A 24562-nucleotide genomic window follows, 5' to 3' on the forward strand; every position below is an offset into this window, starting at 1 on the left:
TGAAATAAATCAAGAAAAAACAGATCCATACGATGCCATAATATGGAACAACCATGATATAAAAATCGCAACTAAGCCGAAATTTTATGAATCATGGCACAAGGCGGGTGTTACAAAAATTAAACACCTCTTACACCTTAATAGCGGAAACCTCCTAACGTATTAAGAATTTGTTAACCTTTTCAAAGTTAAATCTAGTTTCACTGTATACTATGGCCTTCTCAGTGCAATTAAAAATGAATGGAAAGTTTCGACTACTGGTAGACAGAGGCAAACAATGAAACAGAACTGGTACGACAATGTAAAAAATCTTTCCATCGCTGCTCTGCACAAAATAATTGTTGAGAACAAATTTCAACCACCTACCAATGAAAACCGAATTATTAGTTACGGAGTGGAGCCTTCTGAAATCCAAAAATTATATAAATGGCCTTTTTCTATTACGGAAAATACAAAGTTAATAATGTTTCAATTCAAGATAAACCCCAATATCATCTACACTAAAGACAAACATAAAGGAGCCAACATAATACCTGATGATTTATGTTATCTATGTAAAAGTAAATAGCACACAATCCAGCATATGTTTTTAAAGTGCTCCCATGTAGCTTTATTTTGGAATGAATTTTCTGACTGGTGGTCGCAAGTCACTAGTGAAAACATTCGGTTACCAGACTCAACAATTTTATACGGACCTACAATCCCACTCAAGCACCATCAACCCCTAAGCTTGGCTTTGTTGGTGGCAGAATCTCTTCTCTTCTCACTGTTTAAGATACAACTTCGAGAAAACATAATGACTGAAAGACTTTGTGCCAGAAATTTTGCCACCACCTACGCCTCAATACGACAAATTATTTTACTTACTTTGTGTCATTGTTGTTTTCAAATTTCTAATCAGTAACGCTTAGCATTAATTTATTTCTATATCTATTGTAGTCCTCAAAGTGCCGTAGTTTTCCTTTTTGCATGGAATTTACTTTACTCTATGTGTTATTGTACTGTGAGTGTTTTCTTCATGAATAAATAAATAAATAAATAATAAAAATAATAATAAAAGAAACGTGACCGCAGCGCTTGGTCACATGACTGCCGTTTGAGGTTGTCACTAAAAACCGCAGTGCTAAATGTCACTATTGTACCCAGTTCTTCCGCAGATGCTACTCGCGCGTTGCGTGAATGTTTTCGTGGAGGATTGTTTATGCTGTGTGGGAAGCCGCTTTGTTTTAATACATTTCGGAACTTTAATAAGAGTTTAAATAAAAGACAGATGTACCCTGCTCAAGCAAAAATAGGTACCGAATAGGTACTTGTGTCTGCTGCAATTTAATGGTATGGAATATCTTTACAGATGGCAGTTCAATGGGCTAATACTTAGCGATACCTGAATTTGTGAGAACTGTCACTTTGGGGAAACTTATGCTGGATTATTTCAAGAATATAGAAACACTGTTGGTTGATTTTGTTGTGGAACTTTATTTTTTGCTAAGTAATCATGATATGTTCTACATAGCCACTCTTGATTGCTGACACTTTTTGTTTTTAAAATATCTTTTTCAGCAGCACGGTTTTATTTTCTTATTTTAGCACCCAGGAAAGCATTGCGTTTATACCACATCTGGTCACAACCACTACAAATATATAATGGGCCCTGGGACACAATGTTATGGAATCTCCATTACGGCAGCCATGTTTTGTATTTTTTCCCTTTCTTGCTTTCTGACATTCAGTGTTTTCATTCTCTTTAGTGGATCAACTTTGCTTATCATTGTTACATTCATAGGTTCGATTCTTTTTAATTGCCTTTCTGGTATTTCTGTATTACTTCATGTAAGAATTTCATTTTTTTTTTCTGCTCATTAGTCTTGGATTTGCATTTATCATTTTCACCGCTTGCATACATACATACATACATAAACTTTATTTAAGCTCGAATTTCAGAGTAGCTTGATAAGCTAATATTTCCGAGAACAAAATATTTGATAACGAAAAATTAAAATAGAAATTGCTGTTTACATATTTACAATTGACTTACATTAACTAATTGTAATTGTGGTGCTTATTCTAATATTCTTCAAATCAGAATTGCATTTTCTTTTTCTACTACTAGGATGATCTTGTTGGGAAAAAACAGTTTGCCTTGTTAAACTTGAATCACAATAGCTGCTGTTATGGTGCTTATTTCCTGAGTAAGAGCTATTTGGTACTGTTGATACATAGCATACTTCTTTTACATGACCTATATGCATTGCTTTTGGTTGCTGCGATGATGAATGATGTGACTCTATCAAAGTCACTGGTCCAAAATTTACGTGAGATTCTACAATATAAATTTGTGTATTTAGTGATTCTGCAACTGCTTGTATAATAAGTGCAAACACCATGTACCTTGCATTACAGTTACTTATCAAGTAACCATTCCATGAATTCTGAGTATCACTTTCAATACAACGTTCAGGGTTATCTCTTAAGGTATTGAACAGCAGCTTGTCTGATGTGAAAGTGATGATTGGGATTACCAAGCAATTGATATGATGTGGCTCTAAAAAAAAGCAGTCACCTGCACCTCCCACATCTAGAGCTATCAATCCTAACTGTCCCAATCGAAAGTTAAGCAATGTCAAGGAATTTACTGGCAATTTGTTCTGAATGCCCACATCTTGTAAGGGGCCTGGATTTATTTCAACATCACCTAATCTCAAAAGATTCATTCTTGATATGCAATACCTATTCGAGAGGCAATTTAATTTTTTTTCTAATTTTACCTCAACAACACCTACTAGTTCGCTTTCCTTTTTTTTCACCGCTTCATTGTTGTCAGTCTTTTAAAATTGACAAAGTTGCATTTGTTTAAATACCTTATGTACCATAATTTATTCTCATTCGCCAAGCCGTACAGTCTTGGAGATTTTGGGGTATACTTCTTAAAAACAAACTTAAGCTTCATTCATAGAATTTAGGACCTTTTTCACCGCTATTCTAGACGGCTCTCGCTGTATGCGTTGTTTTACTTGTTTAGCTAAAAAAAACTTAAAATTTTTCCCAAAGAATATTTATGGAATTCTCTGAATGGCGGTACGCCAACAATGGAAGCTCCCACAACAAACTTTACAACTGCATGAAAAAATCTGTAAAAAACGATGCTTAGATGGTAGTTGGAGGTTTCGCATCCAAGCGAGTTCGCACCCACATCAACTCATCTAGCGATCAAGTGTTTGCATTTTTGGTCTTTCTCTTACCGAGCAAAAAAAACAACACTTTGGACATAATGAAACAAAATCAAACAAAACATGTTTATTTCTCGTTTTTTAATCAAAAACCTTTCACTCGGCCGTGCTGACACATAGTGCGAATCCTGTGGCTCATTGACAAAATACCTTTAATAAATCTATCACAAAGATAAAAAATAGGTCCGCAAAGCGTTCTTATCTGGGCTTAGATTTACTTTTATTCCATTCAGTTGAAAAGCCAGTTTTAAACGACAGTATTCGGGAGTTAAAGTACTACAAGTGAATAGGTCATCACTAGAAAGATAAAGGTATAAATTTAAATAAATAAGGTAATATTGATTATTAGGTATCAACATAGGTAAGTTGTTATTAATTTTATTGAAGACTGTTTACAGATATCAAATTAACTTGTACATGTACTGTCAAGAGGGTTTGCTGTATTATCTAAGCCAGTTACGTAATAAAGTCAGCAACTGAGAATTCAACAGTTGCTCCCAAATAGACACGTTGTCAATGGTGTCGATTCCACTGAAGTTCTGAATACGTTATGTCATGACTGGAAAGAAATATTGTCACGTGGAATAAGAATAATCAATTTGCATACAGGATGTAGGTTCTTTTGTTGATTGCCAGCTTTAAGATGACGCAAAATGTGGTAAAATGTTACTGTAAATGCAGTAAAAACAATGTAAAAAAACATTGTTCATACAGTCTGTATGCTTCTTTTGATACATGTAGATCCTTGTGATGTCAAAAGTATATGTTGATGATTGACTAGTAGTTTGCATAATAATTTCTGGATAGAAGAGTGCATCCATGTTTGTTTCTGGATTCAATATTAATCTTCAAGTGGCTGTTAGCATACTGTTGTATAAAGAGTTATGTAATAAGTTCTTATGCTCACATGACCTGGTAAAGATGTCTCTCATTTAGGTGTTATAATTGTCTTGTCAAACCCAATACTACTTTGATCGATTGGATCTGTTTTAAAATACAAGAAGATAATAACATATTTTTTATCATGCTATTCACGGTGGGAAGTTAATTAATTAAATGTCATTTGAAGAACACAATGCAACTGTTATCGGCTTTTTGGGGAGAATTTCTTATACACAAATTCATTCACTGTAATCATATTCCTAGTCGTTTTGACCTTGTTGCATATCAGCTTAACGACCACAAATCACGACATGTGCAGTACACCTTTCATTTTGAAAGGACCAGTCCATGTTTGTGAGCAAGACAATTGCAAATATAATAGGCTTTTAAGCTCTTCAATGCTGACCAAAGTGAAAGGGGTATCCCATGCAAATCCTCGAAGTTAAATTAAAAATATGTCAAAGCTGTGCTATGACTTCTTTAAAACTGTAACAAACAACCACTGTAGTAACAATGATGTAATATATCAAGCACGAAAGACCGTGGTTAACCACATTTCCAAATATGAAGAAGAGTGATTAAAATATAACACACAGCTGAGAATATTTGACAAAATTTGAGGTGTTGGAAATGTGATGAAATATGGTCTTCGGTGTTTGACACACAATTATTATACACAAGAGCACCTATCTTCTCAATTGAAACTAAAACTAAGGACAAAAAGGCGACTTAAAATTACAACATCTATGCCAAAGAAGATCAGATATTCAAACACCATCACAGTTATGATTTACATTGTTTAAACTTGATGAGTTAGTGATGAGTTTGAGAAAATTATTTGAAAAAGCTTCTGCAAGTGAATTTTTAAGAGACACATATTGGGCATTGTTTTACATCAAGAGTAAGAATAATGAACGTTGTATTAAATTGCATTACGTTGCATTGAATTTACATTCAGACAAAAACCGAAACTATTCCTCATTGTAAAAGTTAAAGGCAAATATACATTTTTTGTACAGAATTAATATCTTGTAGAACTGTAGAGGCTCGATCCAATAAGCATATTCTGAGAACAATGTCTTCCATTTTATTATAAATTTTAACAATAATCAAGCGAACATAATTTGCAACACACTGCTTACCAACGTTCACCAAAGTGTGCTTCTGTCAGTTCCTTGACTTGTGGCCGGCAGACACAGTGGTTGTTGGATTAGTGTTATTAAATACTGCAGGGCCTGGATTGTTCTCCACATCATTCACTTCCCCTTACGAGCAATGGGATGTAGACAAAATGTAGCCCATCATTTCTGTACATGTCCAGAATTTCAATGTTGTCAAGTAAAACACATTTAGCTAAGACTTGGTAAGAATCCATCCCCGTTGAACATGTGATAAGGCATCCTCCGCTTCCTCGACCGGTATTGTTCAATTGATGTCCCCATACTCGCAGTTAATATTGTCATGTAGTTAACAAACAGCTCCAGTACATGTAGGTTCAGCAGTTTGACTGCATTCACAGCTGCTCAAAATGACTGCACAGTACAAGTACAAGTACATGTACACGATTTACGTGATAACAGTAGAGTCCACTAACTGCCACTCGTTTGTGTAAAGAAGGTGAGTGCTTGCGAAAGCGAATACTTCTCCCGTACAATCCACACTGAACACGAGCCGAGCCTAGATAAGTTAATGGCTTTCGTGAGCAAAACAAATCTTGTGTCGCCGGAGAAATTTTCTCACGAAGATCTAAGTGAAATAACAAAGAGTACACAGTTCTCGAGGGAAGTGCGGAAAGAATGATAAGTAACAAAAACGAGGCAAAGCAATTTAGAAATGGAAAATAACTTACCTTGAAAACTGCAACCAACTCGCGACGGTAAGCTGTGGAAAATATTACATGTACTCAAAACAACAATGGCCGCCGTGTCGAACCTTTACGTCATATAAGCCTACTCAATTCCTCCCAGAAGACCTAGCGATACGCTACACGTAGACAACTAAATTCCGCCGACGGTAGCATAGTGGAGGCTGAAGCCCCCACAAAAACGAAACGATCCCTCACCTAGCAAGCAATAAACACCCTGAGACCAGTTTAAAACGCATCTACTGGAACAAGGGGCGCTTTCCATTAAGAAAAAAAAATCCGGAAATTTCGGTGTCAATTTCTAGGAATTTCGCAGTGTGAAAAAGTTGTTCCGTTTTGTCACAAATTTCGCCTGTGTTGAGGTGCGCGTTGCCTAAAGGGACATCAACATGGCCTCCGACTTGATATTAATGCTAGATGAGCCCTTGGCGGCTGCTGAGGAGGAAATGTTGATCGATTCTGATGATAAAGAAGAAATTTGTATTATAATAGCAACTTTTATGAGAAGAGATTTAAACAGAAATTACGGCTTTTTCGACGTTATAGTGCCGACATCTTCGATAGATGAGTTTATTAGAGTATAAGCCCTTCAAAAAGTGTACACCTTCCAAATTCAAATCAAATTACCTACCATTTTCATAAGAACAGTCGCGGCTCAGTAGATGCTCCATGGAGGGAGTCGCGATCAATCAACACGAGCATTGATACATCATAATACATGCAGCTAAATACAGGAACTGCTCGCTATTAAAGAGCTAACCATACTAACCGGAACGCTACTCAGGCTAACCGGAGTGCTGTGCAGGCTAACCAAAATGGTATTCAGGCTAACCGGAGTGCATTTTAGTGTGGTACAATTCCTGTATTTAGCCGCAAATATCATAATCTCTGCCGCCATTTTGTTTACGAAATGGCGGTGATAATTTGCTTACCGTGGGCCTGGAACTGGTAAAGATTACCGGGATATTGCAATTTGGAACGCGAGAAACCAGTCGGGACGTTCCAAACCGGAAAACGGGTTTACCTTTTGAGCAGGTCCACTTTTTCCGGGAATTTTCCAATTTTGCATTTACCCCCGAACCGGAATTTTCGGAATTTTTGACCAAATGGACAGCGCCCAAGAAGTCCCAGGCAACGATCTTTGCAGTTTTCCTTCTTCGAAAGCACATGGTTGTTGACGGATTATTTGACGTTGTCCTTTCCTCTTATGATTGGTTCCGAGTCTCCCCGGAAGGAGGTCGTTTGTCACGAACCGTTTTCTTTGTCCTTTTCTCGTATCCAATTGGTTCGATTATTCCCCCGAGGAACGAATTTTCCAACCGAACGTTTTACAGGCCGAAAATAATTTATGTATCATGTCACGTAATGGAATATGCAATGAAACATGAGGAGTAAATCGGAGATCTTGTCGTATATGAAGTAGTGGTAGCGCGTTGTACGGCCTGCATGCATTATAAATGCAGTAGACACAATAAAAACTAAATGAACGGCAGAGATATGAACAGCAGAACGAGCGACCGAACACAACGCAACCGAACAAACAAATCGTCGAAATGCAGACAGACGCTCACCGCCCAAACAACAAAAGGGAGTTTAAGGACATCGTCGATTAGAAAATGACTTTATATTTAATCTACGAATCTCGCTTCAGTTTGTTCTCACTTACTTACTTGCCAAAATGTACCTGTTTTATGGTAAGAGTTTCCTTTTTTTATAATTATTAATCAGCGTGAAAAAGCATGGAAGGCGCAGGTGTAATAAAATACAGCACCGGAAAAAACAGTTAATGAAACTGCCATTAAATAGACGATTCGACTGAGACCATTGTTCACGTTAACTTCTAATTTTGCGTTCATTTTAATAACACTTAACCTGCCATTTTCCCTGTCTTAATTGTTCGAAGAAGCTAAATAATATCATTTTTATGGGTTTTAAACGTCAAAATTCCGCTTCTCATCATCTGAAAGATAGCTCTTATCTGAGATCCTGTGTTGATCTTGTGTTGAGCCGTGTGCAGTCGCTCGGTGTTAGACGTGCAAGCATTAAATATCTTGCAGCAGCTTGCGGCTCGCATATCGTTACGTGTTCAACATCTAAAAGATATGGTAATAATTTATATAATTGATCTGTCTGGTGCAAAATCTGAGTTATTGGCGGAATTGTTGACAAAGTTAAAAAGACGAATGATTTAACATTTTACTGCAAACTTCCAAAATAAAGTGAAATTACAAAAAAGAAAGCTTCTATCATCAAAATCCTTCTCACGCTCGCGTTTGGACGTAAGGAGAAGAATCTCGTTATTGCGTTGAGTAAGATATAGTTAAACAGCTGCTCTGATCTCGTTGGACAATAAGGGTTTTATCATTTCCTTTTCCCATTCGCCTTCATATTCACCTCGGTTTTAATCGTTAAGTTATCGTTAACTCTAGTCTGAGCATTTTTTTTTTTTTTTTTCATACGTTTGAAGTTAGCTTTTTGAAGAGTTTTCTCTGCGTGGTCTCGCCATTTTTCTTCTTTCCAAATCGTGAAAATAATTACAGATTCTTGTGTAATAAACTTTAAACAACATAAAATATACATATCGAGTATAGTTAGTGAGAGTTAATAAGGCACTATTAATTCGTTATAATTTCCACAGCGGGAAAGCTTCCATTAACGTAAATTTTTTGTGTTATTTGGTCAAGGTTGAAACGACTCGTTGATATCGAGGTCTCATTTTTAAATTACATTCGCCACATTTTAGTAGCTGAAAGGTGCTGGTCACTCACCGTTGAATATGCACGCCGTATTACTTCGATTAAGCACCGGGTCCCGAATTAAACGGCGGATCTTATTCCGACAAATACTTATTCCAAACGTCGGTAACAACACCATTACATATAATGGCTTAGAAACTCTAGCTTAAATGCAGAAGTCAAATAAACGCCTAGTCCACCAGGGGCTCAGTTTGACAGGAAAAAAAGAAAACATCTGCCATGCATAAATAAACCGTTAGTTGGTTTGTCAGCTGCGATATTTCATCTACTACGCAGTACTTATTAACAAATTTAACTTGAAGACGCTCGCGCCGACAGCGGGTAACTCGAAGAGAGGTAATGGTAAAGTCTGCGCATACGAGCCAAGTGGCCCATCAGGCCGGCGCTTATCTCCGGTTTCTGTGTAGCATGAAGCGACAAGGAGTATTTCTATTCCCCCCCCCCCCCCCCCTCCCTGGATTAGATGCTAGTCTATCGCAGGTTTGCTCCCAGCGTTAAATTCGCCAGTACCCAATTTTACGACTAGATATGGAGAAAGGCACTTTGAGGGTAGGGTGTCTTGTTCAAGAACAATTGCTCACAATGTCTCCAGCCAGGGCTCCAAACCGGACCACTTGATGCGAAGTCGAGCGCACTAACCATGAGGCACCACGCCTCCACTCGGAGAAAATGAGCATTTTATGTTATTCGGCAGGTGTCGTTCTTGTAACACTATTATGTGCTGCCCTCTTTAACGCGGGAAAGTTGATTGCATTTATTTTTCGCTTGCACCAGAAACTGTGAAAGACCGTTTATTACATATCTCTTTATCAAAGAGAGTACAGCTTTTGAATTATCCTGGTATACAGTTTAAAATAGTTACAGCTAAATTTATAAATCCTGAAAGTTGTTGACAAATAAATGTCCTACAGTTTGATATCCCCCGGGGGCATGAGCTATTGTTGCAAAGCTATGACCTTATTCTATAAGCTGTGTTTTCTCTTTCATTTAATGGCCGTGGTTTTCTAAAAGCCTGCTCTAAGTCTCAAGGTGACTTTCACATTTAGTCTAGTGCGCAGAGTCCAGCCGGGTTTAAGAGAGTTCCTTGTCTTCCTTTGTGAATCGATTCATTATGCGTCGTTTCAGTCCTCGTTTGCATTGTGGTCCGGCACACACTACAGAGGGCACTTGCCTATGAAGCTTGTTTCTCTTATGAAGCTGCAGGAAAAAAAACAAAAGAAAGAAACGTTTGTGAAAATGAAAATAATCTTTTTTTCTGTTATATAACAACATTGTTTTGAAGGTGTTGGAAAAATTCTTCACATTCGGGAACTTTACATTACATTATTACATTTCAACCTTGTTTATTGTAACTAAGATACTAGGAAACGTTTACAGAAAACTGCAGAACTGTTTGCGTTATCTGCAAAATCGCCGGGGTCCCACAGGGATCTATTTTAGGACCTAAATTATTTAATGTATTCAAGAACGACTTGGCGTACGCAATCAAGCAGTGCAGAATTGTCAAGTCTATGCAGATGATACAAACATTCATTGTTCCAACAAAGATGTTTGTGCTGTTCAAAACAACCTTAATATCGATCTTGAGAATGCCACTTCATGGTTTATTCACAATGGCATGAAACCTAACCCAGATAAATACCAGGCTATGGTACTTGGCAAAAAGGAAGACGAACTCAACTTTAAATTGGCTGATATTGACATTAAAACCACAGACGAGACTTGTCTCCTGGGGGTTGTTGTCGATAACAAATTAAAATTTGACGATCATATTTCTACTATTTGTCGCAAAGTTAGTGCTCAGATAAGTGCTCTGAACAGACTGAAGAATATTTTATCACCTAAAACTAAGGAATCGCTATACCGCGCATTTATACTACCATATTTTAACTATGTAAACCATTCAATCCAGGAAATGCTATTGACAATAAACAATTGTATATCGGACAAAGCTCCATCCGCAATGAGAGATCTTATCACCTTACGCTCATCCAAGTATAATCTTCGACATGACTATATCCTTTCTTTGCCGAAATTAGCTCGACTAAATATGGTCTCAATTCATGGGGATGTTTTGTCGCAAAGAAATGGAACGAGCTAACAAATGATATTAGAACTAAAGTAGGCACTAATGAAGTGAACACCAAAATTCGATCGCTTAAGTTTGACTGATGTCGGAATTTATTGTGATTTGATTCCTTAGATTTTTAGTTCTCTGCGTTTATAGGTCTTTATAGTTTTATACGATCAGTTATTTTACAATTTTAGTTTTAATTTTTAGAATATACTAGGGCCGTGGGTTACCTGTAAACTAGCTGATTAGCTAAGCGAAACTCCACGTTAAATAAAGTATCTTACTTTATCCTATCTTATCTTATCTCATCTCATCTCATCTCATCTCATCTCATCTCATCTCATCTTATCTTATCTTATCTTATCTTATCTCATCACGATCACAAACTGCCACATTGAATAATTAAACTTTTCAAGATGCACAAAACGTGACGTAACTACGTTAAGTATGAACTAACAGAACGACCTTGTGGAATCATTCATTTCAATAGTTTCACTTTGGTCACCTAGACAAAGGATCAATATGTCATAACATTTTTTTTTTCTTTTTAGAATTCCTTTGGAATGAAAGTTATGAGTTGTTTACTTTCCTATGGATTCCTCCTGCGGCGATTTAGTAAACATAAAAAAGCAGTAATTCTTACATTTACGGTCGAGATTATAAAAACTGAAACAAGGTAGAAACGAAGTTTAACGAAATATTCCTTTTCTTGCGTTTGAAAGACCGAAATATTGCTTACAGTGTGATAGGTATTCTTGATTAATTAACTCTTCGGTTTCCGTTTGAATTCCCTCGTCATAACAATGCGATAGCTTTCAGTGCGTGTAGCATTCCAACTACACACTTGACTATAGCCAGGCTTGCAGCTGATTATTTTTAAAGACATCCAAATGGAGAAAAATTAAACAGACAACTTTTAAGTTTGCCTTTCTATTGTTCAGAACCTTTAAAAGGGAGGTTTGGGGTCTCCTAAAGGCTTGCTCAAACTAATCCAGCTTGATCTGTTCTGATCCTTAAGTGAACTTATAATTAATTAGCAAAAACGTTTCAGGTATGATAACGGATCCTAATTCCATGAATATCGCCAATTAAACTTACAAGCTGCTATTTCCTTTTTCGAAAATTGAAGCTGGCCTTAACATTTTGTCCTTCCTAAAACTACATGGTTATGATTGTTTATCTTTCAGAAAAGAATAGACATCAAATTAATTCTCTACATCACGAAAGTTTAAGACGATATTGCGGTAAATTTAACTCTGATCTGGTTTTCCAGCACACCATGACTCGAATAGCTGAGCAACTATAAGCCTCTCAAATACCATCAAGCGATCTGCGGGTCGCGGAAAGTCTAATAACTTTATCCCTGAGTTCGACTATTGCTTAGCTACTGCATTTGAAAAGTTTGTTCCAACTCCTGCAACCGAACTACAGAGTAAACATGTCTTAAAATATCTGATACCTTTCCTGGCCTCCTTCCACTGTTTTTCGTAAATGCCATGGAATCGGAAAGTAAGCAGGCTGTTATACAGAGGAGGATCACGACACGCAACCAGAACAGCTTCGCCATGGCCACTTAGACTTCCCAAAAATAACAACTTGCTGATTGAAATATGTTTCCAATGACAGTTGACCAATAGCTATTTGCATTAATTTATAACGCGGGTTGTTGTTTACATTCTTCAGCAATTAAATTCACAAGATCGATATAGTAACTCTCTCAGCAAATAGCCATAAACATCCTCATTGGACTTGTTAGGAATTTTGCAGTAGGTCAATGTCATACCCCTCAGGTGATTGATACCCTTTATTCTCATTCTCGGTGTTTAGATCGTAGTGATATTTAAAGGAGAAAATGCACGTTGGTCAGATTTGGGAGCGAACGAATTTACTTAAGCGTGCGTAAACGAATAAAGCAAATATCTCTCCGATACCCGTCGCACGGGTAAATTGTTCTCTCGGCGGGAGTTCGAATCCTGGAGCAGTTAGAATCTTTTTCTTCAGGCTTTCTTGGTTCTTTCGAATATAGGCTCTGTCCCATATTGCTCTCTCGCGGTTCTTGCCAATCTCGCATACGATTCTCTTCATATATTTATAATTAATATCCCAGAACAAACAACTTCTCGACTTGAAGCAAAGCTTACTTGATTTAAATTCCCTGGCACGTCATCTCCAGTGAAAGTACTTATTTTACTGATGTATTAATTTGAAATTGATTGAAGGCTGTTTCTCTGGAGAAAGCCTGCGTAGGATTTTGAAGGAAATCAGTGAACTAAAGTATATCGGAGTAGAATTTTCTAACTTCGGCTGAGTTGCTATAGCGAGAAAGACAAATGTTCAGTGACTTTAATTTGCGTCGGCATGCACCCAGAATACCTTTATCTGTCGGCGAGGCCGACGACAAACGTGACATAAGCATTTGGCAAGGGCGAATCATAATGATTAAGGTCGATATTTATTACATTATTAATTTTACATACAGTCCAGCGCTCAATCATGCGTGTTTCTGAGTATTTCATTCTTCGTTTCTTTGATATTCTGATCAATTAACATTTGTTGGCTTTAATATAAAGATTTGTTTGTTTTGGTTGTGCTTTTTGTTTTTCATGGCCTACCCAGTTGCTGGACACCCACTCCACAGCAGTGACATTGTTTTCCTCGCCGTCTTTTCGGTGGTTTTTTTGTTGTTGTTGTTGTTCCATCATTTTGTTAGTTGTAGGTGGCTCAAAACAGTTTCCAGCAGTTAGATTTTGATGGGTCATTTTAACCACCCTTTATCACTTGATGCTACACTCATGGTATCAAAAACTGCCCAATCTTTGGTGAACACGTTGTTATCATTTTCGTGACACGATAGGTTACCATAGCAACAGTATGACCTGCTAAACACACCTTCAATTACAGCTTTAGGGGCTTATAATTCGAAAACGGCACGGTGAAAATTTTTTATATCGTCAAATTTTAATAAGCGCGATAAGACGCAACTTTCGGCAAAGTTTGAAAATAATCTGTACATAGGGTTCAGAGCCACCTTAAAGCTTTGAAAATTTAATGTGGCTCTGAAACCTATGTGCAGAATGATATCACTTGGTGCCAGAGTCCGGCGGCGTACCTCGAAAGTTCAGGCAAATGTTTCCCATGAGATTTGGCACAATGATAGCAGTCACCAGTCAACTGGCGTATGAATGCAAGCGAGGCTGAAGGTGGCCTTATACTTGCAATTAGGATAAAACTGCATTGTCGTGAAAAAAAAAAAAAAAAGAAAGACACTAAGATTTTCATGTTGAAATAAGTACTAATAAATGGCTTGTAATGTATTTCAAAAATAACCTCTCAACTCAGAAGTTAACTTAGCACATAGTTCAGTGATAGTACTGCAGAAGGTGAAAATGTAAATTATGAGGTATTTTAGATAATAGGGTGCTTATAACAGAGAATCACAAAGTTTGCTCATGTGGGCTTCCAATTATTGACTTTTATCCTACTGGTGGCTACGATATGGGAAATGGGATGCTGCGGTATTGTAAATGTATTTGCTAATTTGCGAGTATTTGAAATTTACTGCTTTAGCTTATAGCTAAAAAGATTAATAGGCTTGGATAAATATATTCCAAACCAAACTTAAAAACAACAAATATGAATTTTTCTTGAGGGTTTAGCTCACTATTTGTTAAAGTCATCAAAATCAGGAAAACTTGCAGAAGATTAACTGATTCGTTGTATTATACAGAGTTATTTCCTGCTGCAAAGCAATCCCGTTAAAATGTATGCAATCGGTTAGTTGGGAGACATTTGCCATTTTGTGCTAGCTGATGAGATAAGATATTTTTGTTACTGGAGTGTAGGTATCTTTCTATCAATCAGTCAGTCAGTCAGTCAGTCAGTCAATCATTCAATCAATAATATTTTAGCTTCATTTATACCACAAATTACAAACTCACATTATATTAAAACATGACCACCATAGCTCTAAACTGAGTGGATTCCCAAGAAAGCCTAGCTCTCTATTTGAAGCCCGCAAATAATTAACGGTTATTCCATGAACACAAGTTGGATATGAGACGATAAATAGCCAATGAGGCATGCGGCATTGAGTTGGCTGTACTCATTTCATATCCAACAAGCGTGAGTGCAGTAATCGTTTTAATAATTATTTAAGTAACGATAGAATGTTCCGCCGTTTCGGCAACCTCATGACACCATGAGCAAGGAATGAATAAAAGAGCGAATTCAAAAGAGCCGTAGATTTACATAAACTTCATTTATGTAAATCTACAGGTCTTAACTCTTTTGAATTCTCTCTTTTATTCATTCCTTGATAATGGCGTCATGAGGTTGCCAAAACGTCGGAACATTCTATTGTTAGTTTTTACTTGCCTGTGTATTTCTTAATCCTTATTAGTAAGGGTAATTTAATTATACATATAAACTTGAGATTTTTGTAGAGCGTGGTATAATTGCTGAATGATATACCATTATGGCTAATAATAATATACATGAAAAAATTACTCGATTCTGATTGGCTGAGAGCAGTGTAACATCAGTGCAAAAAGTGTACCACCAGTGCAAATTACACATCGTAATTCTGAGTTACGATTCGCTGAAAGCAACAGATTATCAAGGTAAGAGAGTGAATCCCCCATATAGGTCCTCTAACTAAGGTAATCCCTTTTAAGTTATTTTTAGACATTATACCCAGTTCTTTCTCTGATATTACTCGCGTGTTGCGTGGATGTTTTCGTGGAGGATCTGTTTGTCTTTCGTTTCGTTTCGTTCCGTTCCGTTTCAAAGCAAAGGAAAACCTCCAACGCTATGGGGATGTCTTCTTTGATATTTCAATTTCAAGCAAAGGAGCTTCGTCTCTCGGTATGTTTTAATACATTTCGCAACTTCAATAAGAGACGGATGTCCCCTGCGCAAAGAATAACAACTGAATGAATGGCAGAGAAATGAGAAGACAAACGACTGCAAAGCAAACAAACCCCCAAACACAAGCTAGGCAACCGAACAAACAGACGGTCGAAAGTGCAGATAGACGCTTGCTGCCCAAGTAGCAAAAGCAGTTTAAGCAGCAACGGCAACAACGCCAAAGGTAATATCGATTGAAAAACCTACTAATCTCGCGAGAATTTAGATTCATTCATTTTGTCTTTGCCGTCAGTATCCCAAACAGAATATGTCAGACAGCGTCAAAATTCGAAAAAGAAATTTTAAAAATTGGCCGTCATATAGTTCACGTTCTAGAATATGCAGAATGTGGCTATTTCGCGTTGTTTCCAGTTTTTTGTGACCTTTTGTAAACAACGGCAAAGAAGTGAACAAAGAATTATAACGCACGCTTGCACAGCTATTGCACTCGTTGCCGTTGCCGTTAAAGTTTGCTTAATAGAGAGGTTAGGCATGACGTTAAGGGCAGACGGCAAACGGCAAAGATAACTTCTGATTTTGAGTTCTTTTCTTCTAATCCGTAAATAAAGCACACAAAAGTGGAATAACGTCTCCTACTATTCATTGCAAATACAAATAATTTCACTCTACTGTACACACAACTGAAGGGAGACGGCAAAAGATTCATTTTGCCGTTTGCCTTTTGCCGTAAACGTCATGCTTAACCTCTCTAATTAAACTCCCTGAAACCGAACAAACAGCCAAACGAGCTCAAAACAAACGAAAGCCCGGCCGAACAAAAAGACGGCTGATAGAGCAGAAAACATCTATGCTATGCTATGAAACGAAATCAAAACACATAAAATGGCGTTCCCGCCATTTCGTCTCAGGTAGTTGCGAGAAAGTCGCCTCGGCTGTCCACGCATCGCGCGAGTAACATCCTCGGAAGAACTGGGTACCATGTCTAAAAATAACTTAAGAGGGATTACCTTAGTTATAGAGCACCTATGTGTGGGATTCATTCTCTTACCTTGATAATCTCTTGCTGAAAGACAATAGGAAATTTTCTAAGCCAATGATACCACATAAAATGATAATGAAAATTTTGTACGGAAACTTTGAAAAATGTTTTCTCGAATGAGAAAAAATGGCTTCAAGAAAGATTTTCGGGCACTTCCTCCACGCGAATTTTTTCATGTTTATTTTATTAATAAGTAATCATACAGTTTTTCTCGTTCAAGTTGGAATTAACCTGTACTTTTGAGTTTTTCAAAAAGCTGAAATTGCACTCACCGAAGCGGCTCGTGTAATTTCAGCTTTTTGAAAAAGTCACTCGTGCAAATTAATTCCAAATAGGCCCTGTGCACGATCCGGTCACATGGTACAAAATCACACATGCTGGTGAGCAAGTTGCGCAGTGGGACTTCCAAAACAAAGGCAGGTCCAGGTTGACTGGTACGAGTTGCATTGTTTTGGAAGTCCCACTGCGCAGCTTGCTCACCAGCATGTGTGATTTTGTACCATGTGACCGGATCGTGCAAAGGGCCTATTGTACTCGAAACCGTATGATTACCTATACTAATAAGCCAATAAAAACAAAATTGAAATATCCAATGATCCGGTTTTAAATAAAACTGATTGTATTAATGGCTTAACAAATTTTATATAAGACAAATCCATACATCACATGAATGTATGGTCAACAATGCATATATAGCAGAGAAATCATTGTCTAAATCTCCAAATATGATAAGCTTACTGTTCGAAAAATGTGATTATAATTTCTAAGTACAGTAAACAAATGCATGTCACCTCTAATCTGGTAATTTATTGACTTTTGAATATCTAATTTGGACAAAATTCATATTCAAACTGAAGTGAAGAAGCTTACTTACTCAAAAGGGTAAAACTATAAAAATTATTCCACGAATCGACGGCTTTGCAGTCAACTGGTCGCTATATGACTTCATCCATGAATTAATTTGTATATGTAAACCTGGGAAGTAGTTGGGTGATCTTCGGAAGTGGTTCGGGAGATCTTCGGGAATCTTCGGAAGTGTTCGGGGGATCTTCGGGAATCTTCGGGAGTGTTCGGGTGATCTTCGGTAATCTTCGGAAGGTTTCGTGTGGCCTTCGATAATCTTCGGAAGGTTAATAGCTTAATTTCATTGGCTGAGACAAACTGCCCTATTTTTTCCCAAATTGGACAGTTTCTGCGTTTTTATTCAAAGTCGTTATTGAGAGCCGTCTAAATCAAATCCCAAATTGGACAGTTTTCAGAAATTAAAGGATAGCAGCTCTGCTGACAATACTGGATTAACTGACTGCTATATAAATGGTAAACAAATAATTGCACTAATTGCATCCGAACGTGAAGGGATGAAATATATTACCGTCTTGTTTCCGCAAGTCTTGAGGAAGCGGTCACCTTCTACGTCTTTGATTTATATTGTTTTCAAACTCAAGCGGTACTGTCTTTAAATTTGCGGTCGCGCCGATGGAACCATTTTAAACTTTTGACGGTTCAAAGCAATGAATTTTGGCTTTTGAGAGTATAATGGCTCCTGTAGAAAATGCACTGGACACATGCCAAGTCTGTCCTAGCTTTCGTGAGGAAATTAATTCCCATTTGTCTCGATTTGTTGACTTGTATGAACACCTGAAAGTGAAACAACAATTGCAAACTGGTTTCGTTGTTTGTACCGAATTACGAAGCTGTATTTTCGACACGTAAAAGAAATGATACGATGCAGAACTCAAGACCACGCTCAAAATGAAAGACGACTTACCTTTAGAACTAAAAGCAGAGGAAAAAAGTGCAACTCCCTTCGCCACGAGCAAAATGGCCGACTACTCGACCACTAAGTACAATACAATACAATACAATACAATACAATTCAATGAACTATATTTATCCACGGTGGTAATTAAAGCAATAACTGCTCATGTGGCCGTGCATTAAAATAAAAAGAAAAACAATAGATACTGTGTCCTACCTCTATTATAATTAAATTGCAAATGTTTCTTGAAATGTGTCCTAAAAATCTTACAATCACCGGAACCCAGTCTTCTCAGTAGACCACGTGACAATCGCTTAGCTCTCGGACACAAATAAATATTTAAATAAATATCTCGGCTCCTGACAATGTAGGCCAAACAAAAATCTATCTAGGATTAAAAGGGGTAAAATTGTTCAAGATAAGCTATTGATAAAACATATTTCATAATAGTGTTTATTTAAGGGAGGTGGCTGCTATTGAATCGTAGCCGTTGTCTTAGCCCTGTTGACGATTCGTTTCTTTACGATTTTCTGGATTATCACATTATTATACTAGATTATTAGTGACTCTCTGCTGACATTCTCCTTTTACATTTGCGATCCAGTTTCTTTCTGTTGACTTCATCGCGACAAGATTCATGTCAAGTGGCACTTAAAAAGGTCCAAGCTATCCAAATATACCCAGTCAACTCCTACAGTAAATGCCTTTCTCGTGCCCCATGGCCATGAATGGCGCAAAGTGACTTTCAATAAGGCAGCAGCTTCGTGTTCAAAACATCCCGTAACAGAATAGAGTATGTGTCAGTTTTTTGACTAACTGACTGACTGACTCACTGACTGACTCACTCACTCACTCACTAACGCACTCACTCACCCACTCACTCACTCACTCACTCACTCACTCACTCACTCACTCACTCACTCACTCACTCACTCACTCACTCACTCACTCACTCACTCACTCACTCACTCACTCACTCACTCACTCACTCACTCACTCACTCACTTAGTCCACTCGACCGTACGGAGCACGAAAAGTAAACGAGGTCAAGGCGGAGTATCTGTCTTGATAAAGAATAAACATTCAGACCTTGTTTTCCATATAAAGAGTGCCTCTCCAAACATAATTTGGTGTCACCTAAAACGACAGCTTTTTGGTATAAATTCAGACATTTATCTCGCGGCGGTTTATTTACCCCCACTTCAGTCTCAGCGAAAAGCAGGTGAGGACGTCCTAAGCGTTTTAGAACAAGAAATACACAAGTATTCCAAACAAGGTAAAATCATTTTGCTTGGTGATTTAAATGCTAGGACTGGAACTTTAAATGACTTTATTGAAAATGATTGTTGCGATTTCCTGCCAGATGATGACGCATATAATCTCGATAAAAATTGGCCAAAACGAAACAACGGAGATTATACCGTTAACAAACTAGGAGGCGAAGTATTACGATTATGTATAGGAAACAAATTGAGAATATTGAACGGTAGAGCTACAGGTGATCTAGACGACAAGCTAATATCATATCAATCCAATGGAGCAAGCACTGTTGATTACGGAATAGTCAGTGAAGATCTTCAAAACACAGTGCTAGGATTTCAAATACAGCATTTGACGCCTTATTCTGATCACTGTCCAATCGTTCTCAAATTAGCCTCCAGTAATCGTGATATCATGAACTACAACGCCTCAAAAAATACTCGAAGAAAGGGGGCGTTTCCACAAAACAGCTTCACCAAGTTTCTTTGGAAGTCAGAATGCAGAGATAAATTCATAAGTGCATTATCGAGTATTGATATTCAAGACAGACTTCAATCCTTTCATGCAGCACATCACAACTCAATAGATGATGAGATTTCACAGTTCAATCAAATACTAAAATCAGTTGCAAAACTAAGCCTGGAGACATCACGTAAAACGCGAAAATGTACGAAGAAACACAAACCATGGTACGATAATACTTCCAGACAACTAAAGAAAAAGCTGCAGAAACTGGCGAAGGAAATAAATCCCACAGCTCCTCGATCACTGCGACAAGAATACTTTACCCTCAAAAAGAAATACAAAACGCTAGTAAAAAAGATGTACAAAACATATAAAAATCAACTTTTAAATGAAATAAACAATTTGAATTCCAACCGAAGCGGCGAATTCTGGATATTAATAAACAAAATTCGTAAAAATGAGACGGTCGAAGAAAGTTGCGATATTTCGTCAGAAGATTGGATAAAACATTTTCAAAACCTTTTATATGACGAATCTCAAGAAACGAACGCAAACGTCATATTTCCAAACAATCCTGACCAAACAACAACTATGACCGATGAAATTTTAGACGCGCCTATCACTGCAAAAGAAATTCATGATCAAATATCTAAACTCAAAAATAAAAAGGCATCTGGTACGGACACCATCCTGAATGAAATGATCAAACATGGGCGGTATTATCTCATGCCTTCTCTAGAAAGAATATTCAACGACATCATTGAAAACGGCATCTTCCCAACTGAATGGAACATTGGTGTTATAAAACCAATATACAAACAAAAAGGCGATAAGAAATCTCCAGCCAATTATAGAGGAATTACTTTAACCAGCTGCTTAAACGCCTAGTCCACCACGGGCTCAGTTTGACAGGAGAAAAAGAATACATCTGCCATGCATAAATAAACCGTTAGTTGGTTTGTCAGCTGCGATATTTTATCTACTACACAGTACTTATTAACAAATTTAAAGACGCTCGCGCCGACAGCGGGTAACTCGAAGAGAGGTAATGGTAAAGTCTGCGCATACGAGCCAAGTGGCCCATCAGGCCGGCGCTTATCTCCGGTTTCTGTGTAGCATGAAGCGACGAGGAGTATTTCTACTCCCCTCCCCCCACCCCCCCCCCCTGAATTGGATGCTAGTTTATCGCAGGTTTGCCCCCAGCGTTAAATTCGCCAGTACCCATTTTTACAACTAGATATGGAGAAAGGCACTTTGAGGGTAGGGTGTCTTGCTCAAGAACGATTGCTCACAATATCTCCAGCCAGGGCTCCAAACCGAACCACTCGATCCGAAGTCGAGCGTACTAACCGTGAGGCACCGCGCCTCCACTCGGAGAAAATGAGCATTTTATGTTATTCGGCAGGTGTCGTTCTTATAACACTGTTATGTGCTACCCTCATTAACGCGGGAAAGTTGATTGCATTTATTTTTCGCTTGCACCAGAAATTGTGAAAGACCGTTTATTACATATCTCTTTATCAAAAAGAGTACAGCTTCTGAATTATCCTGGTATACACTTCAATATAGTTACAGCTAAATTTATAAATCCTGAAAGTTGTTGACAAATAAATGTCCTACAGCTTGATATCCCTTGGGGGCATGAGCTATTGTTACAAGGCTATAACCTTATTCTATAAGCTGTGTTTTTCCTTTCATTCAATGGCCGTGGTTTTCTAAAAGCCTGCTCTAAGTCTCAAGATGACTTTCACATTTACTCTAGTGCGCAGAATCCAACCGGGTTTAAGAGAGTTCCTTGTCTTCCTTTGTGAATCGATTCATTATGCGTCGTTTCAGTCCTCGTTTGCATTGTGGTCCGGCACACACTATAGAGGGTGCTTGCCCATGAAGCTTGTTTCTCTTATGAAGCTGCAGGAAAGAAAAAAAGACACGTTTGTGAAAATGAAAATAATCTTTTTTTTCTGTTATATAACAACATTGTTTTGAAGGTGTTGGAAAATTCTTTACATTCGGGAACTTTACTTTACATCATTAAATTTGAACCTTGTTCATTGTAACTAAGTTACTAGGAAACGTTTACAGAAAACTGCAGAACTGTTTGCGTTATCTGCAAAATCGCAGGGGTCCCACAGGGATCTATCTTAGGACCTACATTATTTAATGTATTCATGAACGACTTGGCGTACGCAATCAAGCAGTGCAGAATTGTCAAGTCAAACATTCATTGTTTCAAGAAAGATGTTTGTGCTGTTCAAAACAACCTTAATATCGATCTTGAGAATGCCACTTCATGGTTTCTTCACAATGGGACTAAACCTAACCCAGATAAATACCAAGCTATGGCACTTGGCAAAAAGGAAGACGAACTCAACTTAAATTAGCTGATATTGACATTAAAACCATAGACAAGACTTTTCTCCTGGGGGCTGTTCTTGATAACAAATTAAAATTTGACCGCGATCATATTTCTAGTATTTGCGCAAAGTTAGTGCTCAGATAAGTCCTTTGAACAGACTGAAGAATGTTTTACCACCTAAAACTAAAGAATCGCTATACCGCGCATTTATACTACCATATTTTAACTATGCTAAAACAAAAATCTTCCCAGAAATTAGTCCACCGATATTAAAGAAGGTCAGTCACGGTATTTTGGCCAGGTACAAAATTCCCTTTAATTGAACTGAAAACCTGAAAAAATAGTAGTTAAATAAGGTAGGAAAACAGCAAAGAGATACATGTACTAATAAACTGTAAAGGAACAAGGATGGCTAAGGATGGAGATGAATAACACGATTACAAACTACCACATTGAATAATTAAACTTTTCAAGAGGCACAAAACGTGACGTAACTCCTTTAAGCATGAGCTAACAGAACGACCTTGTGAAATCATTCATTTCAATAGTTTGACTTTGGTCACCTAGACAAAGGATTGATATGTCATAACATTTTTTTGTTCGTTTTAAAATTCCTTTGGAATGAAGTTATGAGTTGTTTACTCTCCTATGGATTCCTCCTGCGGCGATTTACTAAACATAAAAAAGCAGTAATACGTACATTTGCGGTCGAGATTATAATAACTGAAACAAGGTAGAAACGGAGTTTAACGAAATATTCCTTTTCTTGCGTTTGAAAGACCGAAATATTGCTTACAGTATGTTATGTATTCTTGATTAATTAACTCTTCAGTTTTCGTTTGAATACCCTCGTCATAACAATTCGATAGCTTTCAGTACGTGTAGCATTCTAACTACAAAATTGACCATAGCCGGGCTTGCAGCTGATTATTTTTAAAGACATCCAAATGGAGAAAAATTAAACAGACAACTTTTAAGTTTGTCTTTCTATTGTTCAGGACCTTTAAAAGGGAGGTTTGGGGTCTCCTAAAGGTTTGCTCAAACTAATCCAGCTTGATCTGTTCTGATCCTTAAGTGAACTTATAATTAATTAGCAAAAACGTTTCAGGTATGATGACGGATCCTAATTCCATGAATATCGCCAATTAAACTTACAAGCTGCTATTTCCTTTTTCGAAAATTGAAGCTGGCCTTAACATTTTCTCCCTCCTAAAACTACATGGTTATGATTGTTTATCTTTCAGAAAAGAATAGACATCAAACTAGTTCTCTACATCACGAAAGTTTAAGACGATATTGCGGTAAATTTAACTCTGATCTGGTTTTCCAGCACACCATAACTCGAATAGCTGAGCAACTATAAGCCTCTCAAATACCATCAAGCGATCTACGGGTCGCGGAAAGTCTAATAACTTTATCCCTGAGTTCGACTATTTCTTAGCTACTGCATTTGAAAAGTTTGTTCCAACTCCTGCAATCGAACTACAGAGTAAACATGTCTTAAAATATCTGATACCTTTCCTGGCCTCCTTCCACCTTTGTGGATACTCGTAATTGCCATGGAATCGGAAAGTAAGCAGGCTGTTATACAGAGGAGGATCACGACACGCAACCAGAACAGCTTCGCCATGGCCACTTAAACTTCCCAAAAATAACAACGTGGTGATTGAAATATGTTTGCAATGACAGTTGACCAATAGCAATTTGCATTAATTTATAACGTGGGTTGTTGTTTACATTCTTCAGCAATTAAATTCACAAGATCGATATAGTAACTCTCCTAGCAAATAGCCATAAACATCCTCATTGGACTTGTTAGGAATTTTGCAGTAGGTCAATGTCATACCCCTCAGGTGATTGATACCCTTTATTCTCATTCTCGGTGTTTAGATCGTAGTGATATTTAAAGGAGAAAATGCACGTTGGTCAAATTTGGGAGCGAACGAATTTACTTAAGCGTGCGTAAACGAATAAAGCAAATATCTCTCCGATACCCGTCGCACGGGTGAATTGT

At 37.6% G+C, this 24562-nt stretch overlaps 1 long non-coding RNA gene across 2 annotated transcripts in view; it reads right to left on the reverse strand.

Moving 5' to 3' along the window:
• Positions 1–9504: 9504 nt before the first annotated feature.
• LOC145498080 (uncharacterized) overlaps positions 9505–24562 on the reverse strand; it is a 15712-nt gene continuing 654 nt past the window's right edge. Inside the window, exons 1-2 of one of the 2 annotated variants that reach the window (XR_014050776.1) lie at positions 24065–24562; positions 9505–9926 (exon numbers count right to left, since the gene is read on the reverse strand). The exon at positions 24065–24562 is cut by the window's right edge and continues 654 nt beyond it. This is a non-coding gene — a long non-coding RNA (uncharacterized LOC145498080). Of the gene's footprint in view, positions 9927–21364; positions 22101–24064 lie in introns of those variants that run through there. The other variant, XR_014050775.1, reaches the window with a different exon arrangement.

Source organism: Orbicella franksi, chromosome 9 (genome assembly GCF_964199315.1).
Source record: "Orbicella franksi chromosome 9, jaOrbFran1.1, whole genome shotgun sequence".
Lineage (NCBI taxonomy): Eukaryota > Metazoa > Cnidaria > Anthozoa > Scleractinia > Merulinidae > Orbicella > Orbicella franksi.